This window comes from Macrobrachium rosenbergii, chromosome 5, assembly GCF_040412425.1.
Source record: "Macrobrachium rosenbergii isolate ZJJX-2024 chromosome 5, ASM4041242v1, whole genome shotgun sequence".
In the NCBI taxonomy this organism is placed as follows: Eukaryota; Metazoa; Arthropoda; class Malacostraca; order Decapoda; family Palaemonidae; genus Macrobrachium; species Macrobrachium rosenbergii.
This window is the reverse complement of record NC_089745.1, coordinates 27,718,461-27,729,872: the sequence shown is the minus strand read 5'-3', so window position 1 is coordinate 27,729,872 and position 11,412 is coordinate 27,718,461. Positions and strand designations below refer to the sequence as shown.

At 36.2% G+C, this 11,412-nt stretch overlaps 1 long non-coding RNA gene across 1 annotated transcript; it reads left to right on the top strand.

Moving 5' to 3' along the window:
- Positions 1–6,415: 6,415 nt before the first annotated feature.
- On the top strand, positions 6,416–11,044 carry LOC136838627 (uncharacterized). The gene is made up of 3 exons (XR_010853054.1): positions 6,416–6,519; positions 6,929–6,998; positions 9,450–11,044. It is a non-coding gene; the product is annotated as an uncharacterized lncRNA (long non-coding RNA).
- The last annotated feature ends 368 nt before the right edge of the window (positions 11,045–11,412 follow it).

Genomic DNA, 11,412 nt, shown 5'->3' with positions numbered 1-11,412 from the left:
TCACAAAGGTGGTCACGTTGATCCTTGCCAGTCACGGTTGCTGTCTGCCTGTTTGGGAGAGTCACGCTTGGTAAAGTTTCTTCAGACCTCCAGCTGCCAGGTAGGACCTCACGTGTTACCGAGTCCTCTTGATCTCCCTCCTGGCATGAGGATTTCTTGTCATGATTAAGTTGTGCAACACACAAGCACCCAACACCACGGACTCGATGCGATCATGACGAAGTTTTATGAATCTGTGGGAGACAAACAGAAAACATTAGTTATTAGAAATAGATGGTATATAAAAGGCATTTCATATCAAGTACGTATTATTTCTTAATGAAAAAAAAAAGGAATTTCATATTAAATACGTATTTAAACAAGCAGACCAGATGAAGATAATAATATTTGATAAAGATGATATTTGTGAACAATAGATAAAGATGATATTTGTGAACAATATCTACCTGCTTGCTAGGATCCCAAAAGCATTCTCCACTGTTCGTCTTGCCCTGCTTATTCGATAATTGTAGATGCATTCAGGTATTGTCAGACTTTATGCAGGGTATGGTTTCATCATATGCTTCTTGAGAGCAAAGGCGTCATCTCCAACGAGGAAATAGTCGACTGGGAGTTTATCTTCAGTTTCGTTTGGCAATTTTTCAGGGGCAGGCAGGTTGGCTTCATGTCAATCAAGCATTTTGCAAAGCTGTCTCTTAGCAAAGACACCACCATCAGACTTGGACCCTATGGCACCTACATCCACATACAGAAACTTGTACTCTAGTAGAATTATAGAGTAGAACTTCTTATAATTATAATAAAACATGAGTTCCTCCAACGGATGGGTTATGGATGTGTTTCCCCTTCTATTGCTCCAAGGGTGTGTGGGAAATTCCATCGTTGCTCAAACCCACGGGATACCTCCTTCCATTGCTCTGGGGTGCTGGGTACCTGCATGACCTCATCTCCGTAGGCAGTCACAATGGCCCTACAAGACTCGGGCACAATACCGCTATCATGTAGTTAGCTAATTGGAATTGGTAGGACAGGCTCTTGTAGGATTCTCCAGTTGCAAGGAAACGCAGGGTAATTGCAACACGCAAGTCTGGCTCAATGGGTCTTCTCCAGAATGTGAGGGTCTTCTTTGTGTAGGGCGTGACCCGCTCCACAGTTTCATTGAAAAGCTCCTCCGTAATCCTGGTAAAATTCCGGTACAGTTCTGGAGTTTCAGTTGCCAATTCTCTCATCAGGTTCTCATAATAACCTTTCTTCTCTCTTCTTTGCGTTTTCGTTCCTCCAGGCACTTAACAATTCTTAACTGGAACAAGGCATTGTGGTAATCCAAAATACATTCTACTGATTCCGGATCATGTAGGTTCTCGGGTAAGAGGCTCAAGAAATCCGTGTCCTCCATCTTCTTGCTGTCTGCAGCTGCAACAAAAATGGTGAGTGCCGAGTTCACCTGGCATTTACAGTATATATGATGGCACCCATGTGCACGACACATGACACTGCCGTTGCATCTGTCGGCACGGGACGTAACTAAGTCGGTCATAAATCGTCATGCCTTCACGGACGTCGACTGGCGAGAACGACTACGTACGTTTGTAATCTCATCTCAACGTGCGTACCGCTGTCATAAATGTTTATTACGTATGACGTCGTGGTGTCATAAGCAGCAGGTTTTTTTTTTTTTTTTTTTTTTTTTTTTTTTTTGCCCAAGGCCCGCGACTGATGCCGATTGGTCGCCAAACCCAGCCATTACGTTAGTCGCGCTCTTGAATAGCCAATGTGGGGCGCGGGCATCACCGTATACACTAGCATGGGTCATACTATCGCAGGTCTTGCAATGCTTATTACCTCAATGCAGATCAATGAATTTTACAGTAGAACCAGCATTTAAAGAGAAAGTGGCTGCAGAAGTTTTGATGAACGTGATAAGGGTAATGATAACAAAGGAAAACTAGAAAGTCTCAGCCTCATGTTTAGGGATATAGAAACAGATAAAGCAGTCTGAAGTTTTATTTCGAACAAGAAAACTTTCGACCATAACAATCTGAAAAGCCCAAAATACACATTCACCGTAGTTTTTTAAATAAAAAAGTAATGATAAATTGACTATTATACGCTTGAAACAGGATACAGGACAATGCTGTGGTTGTACTGAAAAAAATAAGGTACAATAACTCAAAATACGCTAAATAAAGAGGGCAGAGGCAGTCACTGGGAAGTCATCTGAGGTCTGAGAAACCACTTAGTAGCGGAAACACGTGACATATATATGATTGATGAGTGGAATTTTTCAGATCAACTCGAGTAGAATATTTGAGATTCGCACAAGCGAAGCCAACACCCTAACAAACCGGGAGGTTAACCAACGTCTAGTAGTGATATACCATGAATTCCTTGACGCATTCAATCCAGGTTTCGTGATAAGTACAGTTCCTGAAAGAAAAGTTCTTCATTTAGTCACATTTTTCACTGTTTTGAATGTTAAATCACGTGGATGTTAAGTGTTTGAATAACTACTCATGATATGTTAAGTCAGTCTTCAGATATGTAATCAGATTATAAAAACCCATTAGTATTCTAGCACTAAAATAAAAGTACTAATACCTTTCATATGGAAAAGGTGATAAAATCCTGGGGTGAGCTGAATAATATTGAGTCACTAAATTTCTTGCTTACAACAATTAAAAAAAATGGCACAAAATTTCCTCAGTATTTTATAGCTTACTAAAAAGTTTAAAAATTCATTCCTTACTTGATAAGCCAGTATTTTAAGTCTATATACCACTATCTGGCTTATCCAAAAAGTGGTTACCCCGGGTTTTACGTCTTTATACCGCTACCTGGCTTATCCAAAGAGTGGTTACCCCAGGCCAAGATATACCAAGTCTAAGACAGAACCAGAAGTCTTGCGAAAAATATCCCTGAAAGTAGTTCAATATCCCTAAACATTTAGGAAGGTGTCTAACATAGAGAGAGAGAGAGAGAGAGCCAGAGTTACCATTCAATTCCGTTCTAGTTCGTAGTCATAGTTGAGTAATAAAACTTTTTTTTAATCATTGTGTCCATACATTTTTCCGATAGCATGATATATGTATTGCTGTAATGTCGCCTTATTTTTACGAGAGAGAGAGAGAGAGAGGTGGCAAAAAGTGGCTCTTTTACCTGAGGTTTACAAATGTCTGTCCCATAGTTCAGTTCATGTTCATCCCGAATTATCCATTTTCCTTCTTTTATCAGAATTCCCTTTGTCTTTTTCACGATATATGGTGATGTCACCTTTCTCCTCCTCCCCCCCGTTTTTTTTCAAATAAGAAAACGGAGGAATGAAAAAATATGATAAAAAAAGAAAGAAGATTTACAAACCGCGCCCCCGCTAGGTCTAAGGGAGGGAGTGAGAAAGGCGTTAATCGCGGTGGCGTAGCTGGCATTCCATCAGTGGGCCTAGGTGGGGCCAAGATATTTTCTTGTGGGGTGGTTGGTTGCCAAAGAAAATTACACAAAACTAATGTACCAGTTCTGCAGTTAGTAAAATATATTATTATCGAATGTATATATCCATGTGAATTAAGGACAATACTATTAGTAATTCGTAAACTTGTATGTGAAATTATAGAGCTCAATTTTCACCAGGAGAATTTCAATTTGGGGGGGAGGGGGCAAGCATCTGACGGGGGAGCCGCCCCTCCCCCCAACTATGTTCGTATGTCTTACAGTCGCCTGAATGCTACTGATATTATCATGGCGTCCCAGAATATAGGTTTGAATAGATTCATTCAGTCTATATAATCAGTTAATCACGCTAGAGCTTGTGACTGACACGGCATTCTCGACCATATGGCCTTAAAAAATACATAAGGAATTCCTTTTTTGGTGTTGGGGGAGGAACTCTCTCTCTCTCTCTCTCTCTCTCTCTCTCTCTCTCCTTGCCACGTTTCACTTCCTGTGCCATATCAAACATTACGAATTTTCTAAATGAGATTATTATTATCCTTTTGGGCGCTAGCGTTAGTGTCTTTGAAGCCTCACTTTTTTTTTTCTTTTTGGCCATAGTCGACTTAATTTTATGCTTGACCTCTAAATCAAAGCAAATGTAGCCTTCAAAAAGGCCATACTAAAAGATTAATGAAGTAAATTATATATCATAAGGGTAGTTAGGAAACACAAATTAAACGAATTCAGGCAGTTCTGGTTTTTTCCGTCCTAAATGGCTTCTTCGTCCGGAACCGAAATAAAAATATTTCCAGGAACTTATTCTACAGGTATTAATAAACATTTATTGAATCCAACCAGAGATTATAACAACGGAAGCATTATGGTGATTCTTGTAAGGCGTCTTTTCAAGATTTGTGAAAATCTTATTAACAAGTGGGCTTGACGGATCAAAGGCTGTCAAGGCAGAGGGAGAGATCTGAGACGGATTGTCCACGTATCAATACACTGGAAGAAATTTTATATTTAATCTGATTATGAAAGGTTTCGGTAATGTTTCTCAATCAAAGTATTTTTCCATTTCATCCCAACATATTTAGGTACAAAATTATTATCAGAGATTTTAATTTCACTTAAACACGAAGAACTTACGATCTTCGATAAATTGGTCTTCGATAAATTTGGTCTTATTATTCCACGACGTCATTGTCGAAGTGTCTCGTTGAGGACAGTATAACGACCGAATGGTCAAATTCGCTCCAGAGGTGACCGGACCTATACCAACCATCCGCCGAAAATCAGTGAATACTTTGACTCAGTGAAGTGATCACGTCCACTAGCTTTGGATAAGGAGAACCGTTATTGGGTATCGTGAGTTTTTTTTTTTTATTAATTCCATTAAGTGTTCTGTTTTAGGTTAATGTTCGTTTCCGGTCCGAACATCCCTACTCGATTTTTTTATTATTTCTTTCGAATCTTCATAAAAAATGAAGAAAAACTTATATATACGCAAATCTCGCAAACTATTTATCACAAAAAATAAAATATATGTAAATAACTGAGAATTTTTACTTAGTTTCAATTTCATTATACCCATGACCTCAAGAGCTCCCGTGAGCCGTTTGTACATATGCAGCCGCCAGCCATGTGCATGCCCATGCATATCACCCACTTACCCTACCATTACGTCACATTGTTTTGTTAAGAGCGGCGAAAGCGAACGAAAGCACTTGACAAGTGCGCATGCGTGCAACGCAAACCAACCTACACTTGTGTTCCTTCTTTCGCTGAAACTGAGTATGTCGTACACTGAATAGGTAGCTTAAAGCGCAAAAGTCACTGATAAGGCGTTTTGGCAATTAGAATGTGAACGTTGTTTCCCCACTGGCAATCCAATAGGGGGGGAAAATAAGAATAGGAGAGGATGTATCATAGGGTATCAAAGAAATTGAGGTTTCTCGAATGGCCTCAGGAAATTGAAGTGGCTCTACCGTATTTATTTCTCCAAGGCTCCATACATTAGTGAATGAAAATTAATTATAAAATAAACTTTGATTATTAGAATGAGCAGGATGCTGTGATTGCTGACGGGGATGCGAAAGTTGTTTAGCAGAATGAAAACATTGCAAACCTTCAGAGAATGCGAGCTGAGACAGTGTTACGCGACGAATTTCCCCAGTATCGTTGATTTATTTCAATTTTTCACGCAAAGGACTGGAAAATTAGCTACCGAGAGGATAGTTCGTAATATAGGGAGAGAAACATAGGCCGATAAGGTTAGGGAATAGAATTTGTTAGTGATAAATCTACACTTCCTTTGTGAAGGATCACTGCGAAGAGAAGTGTAACTTGCGTGTACTCTAAAGAGGATGTCAGAATGCTAGGTAATTTTCTGTAGACACAGTCAATTAACATGATTTGAAGAATGAAAGGAGATCGTCAGATGTCAATATGTACAATATTATAACTAAGCTTCTTGTAATGTGTGATATCTATAGATTGATTAGGTCATGAAAAATATACTGCAGTACTGTAGTCTCATTGTAGGCGGATCTTTTCTGTTGTCTTAATATGAGCGAGTTTATCCGTAAGAGTGAGGTTATCCCAATGAAAATGGTTTAGAAATAAATAGCACTGTTACTTAAGGTTCTTAATTACTGCCTGCATTAATTAGGGTTCTGTTGTGATATGTGAATGAGGGATTAAGTTACTGGACAGTTTCTCTGACTAATGCTTTTGGTCACATTCTCCTCATGGTAGTCCTTAAAGTAATGGAATAAGTAAAACTTGTCAGGTTATGGTGAAGCATCAGTGGAAGTAATGAGTATGGTGCCTCTTGATTAAATATGGAAGTATAGTGGTGTATGTGTAATAATTTGAATATTGAAATTGTTGTGGTAATGTCAGTGGTGGATATCTGTGGAAAAGAGCATAAGTCATCTCTCTACTTCATTCGTTCTCTCTTACTGATTCCTGCTTGACTTCTGCGATTCTGTCTCGAATGGTCATGGCCTCAGCGTGGTGAGACAGTGGCATGATGGATGTATAACATTCGTCATGTGTGATCCATGGCTAACAGTGACCAACACATCTCAGGTTAGTATTGAGAGTTTTGTTGTTTTTAGTTCTATACTTGAAGGGCAAATCATTTCGAAATTTATTTCTTAGTGATCAGAAAGGGAGGGTTAGATATTTCACCTATGGCAAAGCCCTTAAAGAATGAAAGGGATAGTTAAAATTTATGGCAGTATGGCAGCAGTTAATTACTGTACAAATGTGAGATGCATTTCTATAAAATAAGGTATATTTCTGGAGTTAATATTTTTTAAGTTCAGTTGGCTAAACTAAAATCAAATTTTGTTAATTGGTGTAGTATTTTGATATTTTTCTCCCAGTTCAATAAAAAAAAAAAATATTTGAGATAGTAATGGTACGTTATGACGGCAAATGCCTGCTTTATTGGATACCTAGAGAACACAACAATTAAGACCTTTCTTTGTTTCAGAATATTGGGTCATCTTTGCGGCTCAAGAGAAACAAATAAGAGATGTTCTTTGCAGATCATTTCATGGAAGGTTAGTTCCTATTGTTAAATTTATGCATTTTTTGTACAAGGAAAAAAACTTGATTAGCCTCTCGAGGTTAAATAGTTTGCAGATAGTCAAAAAGGTTCTTTAATCTCTTGAGGCTAAATAGGTTGCGGATAGGAACAGAATTTAATCTCTTAAGGCTAAATAATTCGCAGTGTCAAAAAGTTTAATCTCTCGAGGCTATATAGTAAGCGGGCAGTAAAAAAAAGTTTATTTAAACTCTCGAGGCTAAATAGTTTGCAGATAGTCAAAAAAGTTATTTAATCTCTTGAGGCTAAATAGTTTGCGGATAGGAACAGAATTTAATCTTTTGAGGCTAAATAATTCGCAGTGTCAAAAAGTTTAATCTCTCGAGGCTATATAGTAAGCGGATAGTAAAAAAAAGTTTATTTAAACTCTCGAGGCTAAATAGTTTGCAGATAGTCAAAAAGGTTATTTAATCTCTCGAGGCTAAATAGTTTGCGGATAGTCGAAAAATTTATATGATCTGTCGAGGCTAAATAGTTTGCCGATAATCAGAACTGATCATTTTGGTAAACGTATTTTTTGCAGCAAATTCTGGAATTGAACTAAAGTTGAGGCAATAGGTTTATGGTGGTTGTAGGTGAAATGTTTGTGCACATACAATGTTTTACTGTATGCGTATGTTAGTAGGGCTATGCAGTGCTGGTTTGAGACGTGTTCGTGATGCAGTGTTTATTTCTTAGTAATCAGGAAGGGTAGTAGACATCTGTGTTTTAATGCTGTTGCAAAATATTTGATAATCTCTGAAAAGTAGTATGACTATTGACATTAAGCCAGAAATTTGAGTTATTTCGTAAAATTAACATGTGACTTAAGCGAAGTAATAAAATTCACACAGTGATAAATGTGTGAGCTAGATAAATGCTAGAGAATGAATATTTTCTGTAGACACAATCCATTAACATGATTTATTGAGTGAAAGTAGATTCGTAAAGTATTATTATATAAGATAACTACTTCAATAGAATTGAGTCGATCATGAAAAACTATTGCGATACAGTCTGATTATTGGCAGAACTTTACTGTTTTCTTGATATGAGTGAGTTAATCCGTAGGAAGGTGGTTTAGAAGTAAATATTAGTGTTATGAAGGAGTCTTAATAACTACTACTATTATTCTAGGTCTTTGTTTCGGTCTGTGAAATAGGAATTAGTTATTGGACAGCGTCTCAGATAAGCTTTTTGTGGTCAGATTCTCTGCATGGTAAAGTCCTTGAATTAATGTAAGGTGATGGTACAGCACCAATTAAAGATACCAGTATAGTGGTGGATTTTGTAACAATTTGAATAATTTAAGAATTTTTCTTGTGGGAATTACAGTGGAATTCGAAGTCTTTTAAATTAACCAGCTAATTGCAGCTTGAAGTAACATTGTAGCTTGTCAAAAGCAGAAGACTTTAGCCACTCTTACTATTATAAGAATGGAAATGGCTCTAAGAGCATAAGTCACCTCTCCCTTTACTTTCTGCCTTAATTCTCTTCTGTCCGGGTCAGTTACAGCGTCCAAATGCTTCTTGCCGATCCCTGGCTGTCTCAACGGACATGCCCTCAACGCAGTGAGACAGTGGCAACGTGGTTCATCCATAATGGACGTACAGTACATCATCCATCATGTACGATTTATGGCTAATTATGACCATAACATCACAGGTTTAAGTCTCTGCTCTTGCCATTTTATTAAAGAAGAAGGATGGTGCATTGTGGTCACCAACAATGATGCTACAAAATCTACATCACTGCAATATTAGTTTATCAACTTTTAGCCATAAATTCTAGTCATTTCGTAAAGAATGAAATTCATTGTATTAAATGCCTGTTACTTAATGTGACAATTTTCAATGCGTTCTTGTAAACAAATACTTTAATAAAGTAACATCAACTGAGAAGTGAAAAGAGTTCAGGATGCTAATGTAGCTGATAATCCACGTTATGTTTAATGACACAAAATAGTGTAGGTTATAAGAAAATTTATTGTATGAAAGTGTTTTAGAGGCATGCGTTGTCTAGTGTGAATTGAATATTAACTTTTGTGGGCAGTTTCTCTAACAAATATCTGTTTTCAGTCAGATTTCACCCATGGTCAAGTCCTTAAAGAATGAATGGAATGGTTAAAATTTATGCCAATATGGCAGCAGTAAATTTTAAATTTTATATATTACTTCAATATGAGGTATATTTCAGGAAGCTAATTTTCTAAAGTGTTAATTTTTTTATAGTCAGTAAATTTAGTTCAATCAAATTTTGTTAATTGGGACTGTATTTTGGTATTAAGTACTATTTCTATTTAATTAAAGTAAAACTCAATTTTTTTTTAAATATATAGGACCGTAATGGTGCGTTATGATGGAAAATGCCTACTTCAGTGGACACCTGGAGCGCACAACAAATTAAGATTTTTCTTCTTTTGTTTCAGGATACTGTATTGGATCATCCTTACTCTTCAGAAGAAAATGTTAGTGGCTACTCAGTGCTGGTTTGACTCGTTGGTGATGTAGTGTTTGGGAAGTGAGTGCAATAGCTCAAGTTTGTTAGCATCAGTCAAATTATAGATGAACATCAAGATTTTGTAACAATTTAAATTCTGGATAGCATATCATTAACAGCATTCATTGTATTCCTTTTGTATTCTCATTTTTAGCAGGATGTTGCTAATGTGCAAGTAAAAATTGTTGAAAAATAATGATCTATTTTAAAGGTACAGCTTTTAAGGTATTAGGTAATGATCCTTATGAGAAAATATTGATGGTTAAATTACGAAACAAGTTTCGCTATATTTCCCCACAAGTAGTGGATACCGTATTTGGAACGTATATTAAGAACATCTGGATATTTCTCTAAAAACATCAAGAAATTTACCTTTAAAAAAATGACTTTTCAATCATTTGTAATTCCTGTTCAGGTTTGATAGTTCCTTCCTTTTACAACAGATGTCAGTGTTAATTCCTATATGACGTCACTCTTTGTGAGTTTCACAGAACCCTTCTAAAATCCTTGTTTGTCCTCAATTTCTCCGACTTTAGGAAAACGGACTTTGGAGCAGTACTGTAGACTGTTTTTGCTGAATTTTGCTGGGTACCAAGCGGTGTTTATATGTAATACAGTGGAAGGTGGATTGTTTAAAAGTCTCTTGTATGCGGTGTGGTGTGATCTTTCATGAGTATTTGTACACAATCCTTATTTCTGGTGATGATCCTGAAGGAACAAATGTACAGTGCTTCTGATTACTGTACTCGAGGAAATGATTATTCATGTCATTTGTTTTACAACTCAAATTGATCTTATCATAATTATAACAACTTTTCAAACTTTTGATTTATTAAATATTTGTTTGGTGGTCTACACTTGGTTAATTTAATTGAATGATTTGATGTAGAGAAGTATCATTCTTTTCTGTCTGTTCGTTGTGACTTGATGCAATATGCTGCATACATTTAAACAAGTACAATAGTACTTTATGTCAATTTGGGTTCCTGCTATACTTTATTTTTTAATGTCATAGTTTTACTGCAATATTAAAATGCTCTGTCATTTAATTACCAAAGATAGGTTTAGTTACTTTATGCTTGTCAAAGGGGATCTTTTAAGTTACATCTGTTATGCTTGCCAAAAAAGGTTTGTTTTAAGTTATACAGTGTATGTTGTAATATACGGTGCTTATTACCTGATGGTTGATATCACAAATTCTTACAAATCACCAAGTTTTGTAAAACATTCTTTTAGAAATTAGATATTACACAATTAAGGAGAGTTTATGTAGTGAGATATGGAGAATGCAGGGGGGTGTTTTTTGAGGAATTGAATATAATATGTTGAAGGGTAACTGTCTAACAAATTAAGTATATGTACAGGTATATACAGTATGTTATTGGTCCTGAAGGAACACTAATGAACAAAGCAAATCAGATAGTTACTGCAACTGTAGGGAAGCTAATTTTTTTTTTTTTTACTCTATTGGTTAATTGTTTTGTTAAACCCTTTTCTGCCTTCTGAATAAAAATTGAATTGTTACTGTTTTGATTTAAACACCAGAACAACGGAAACCCATTTTTTATAAGTATTAATGCTTTTATTTAAAAAGTTGTTTGCTTGGCAACCACAATGCCTATTACAGTACAGTATTAGCATCAGTCCAGTTCCCCTGAGAGAAAAAGGACAACTTTTAACAGAGTTGATTTTTCCTAATGATTGATATTTGTTTGCATAAAAGTGTTTAAATTATATTTAAAAATAATTTTGTTCGATAACTTCGTTAATACTTGCCACCACCACCTTATAGTATTTTGATCAAAATGAATTTAGATGAATATTGCAATCTACAAATGCACAAGGATAAAATTTTTGCCAGCAAAAGTATATGAAAATGTATTATATCTATG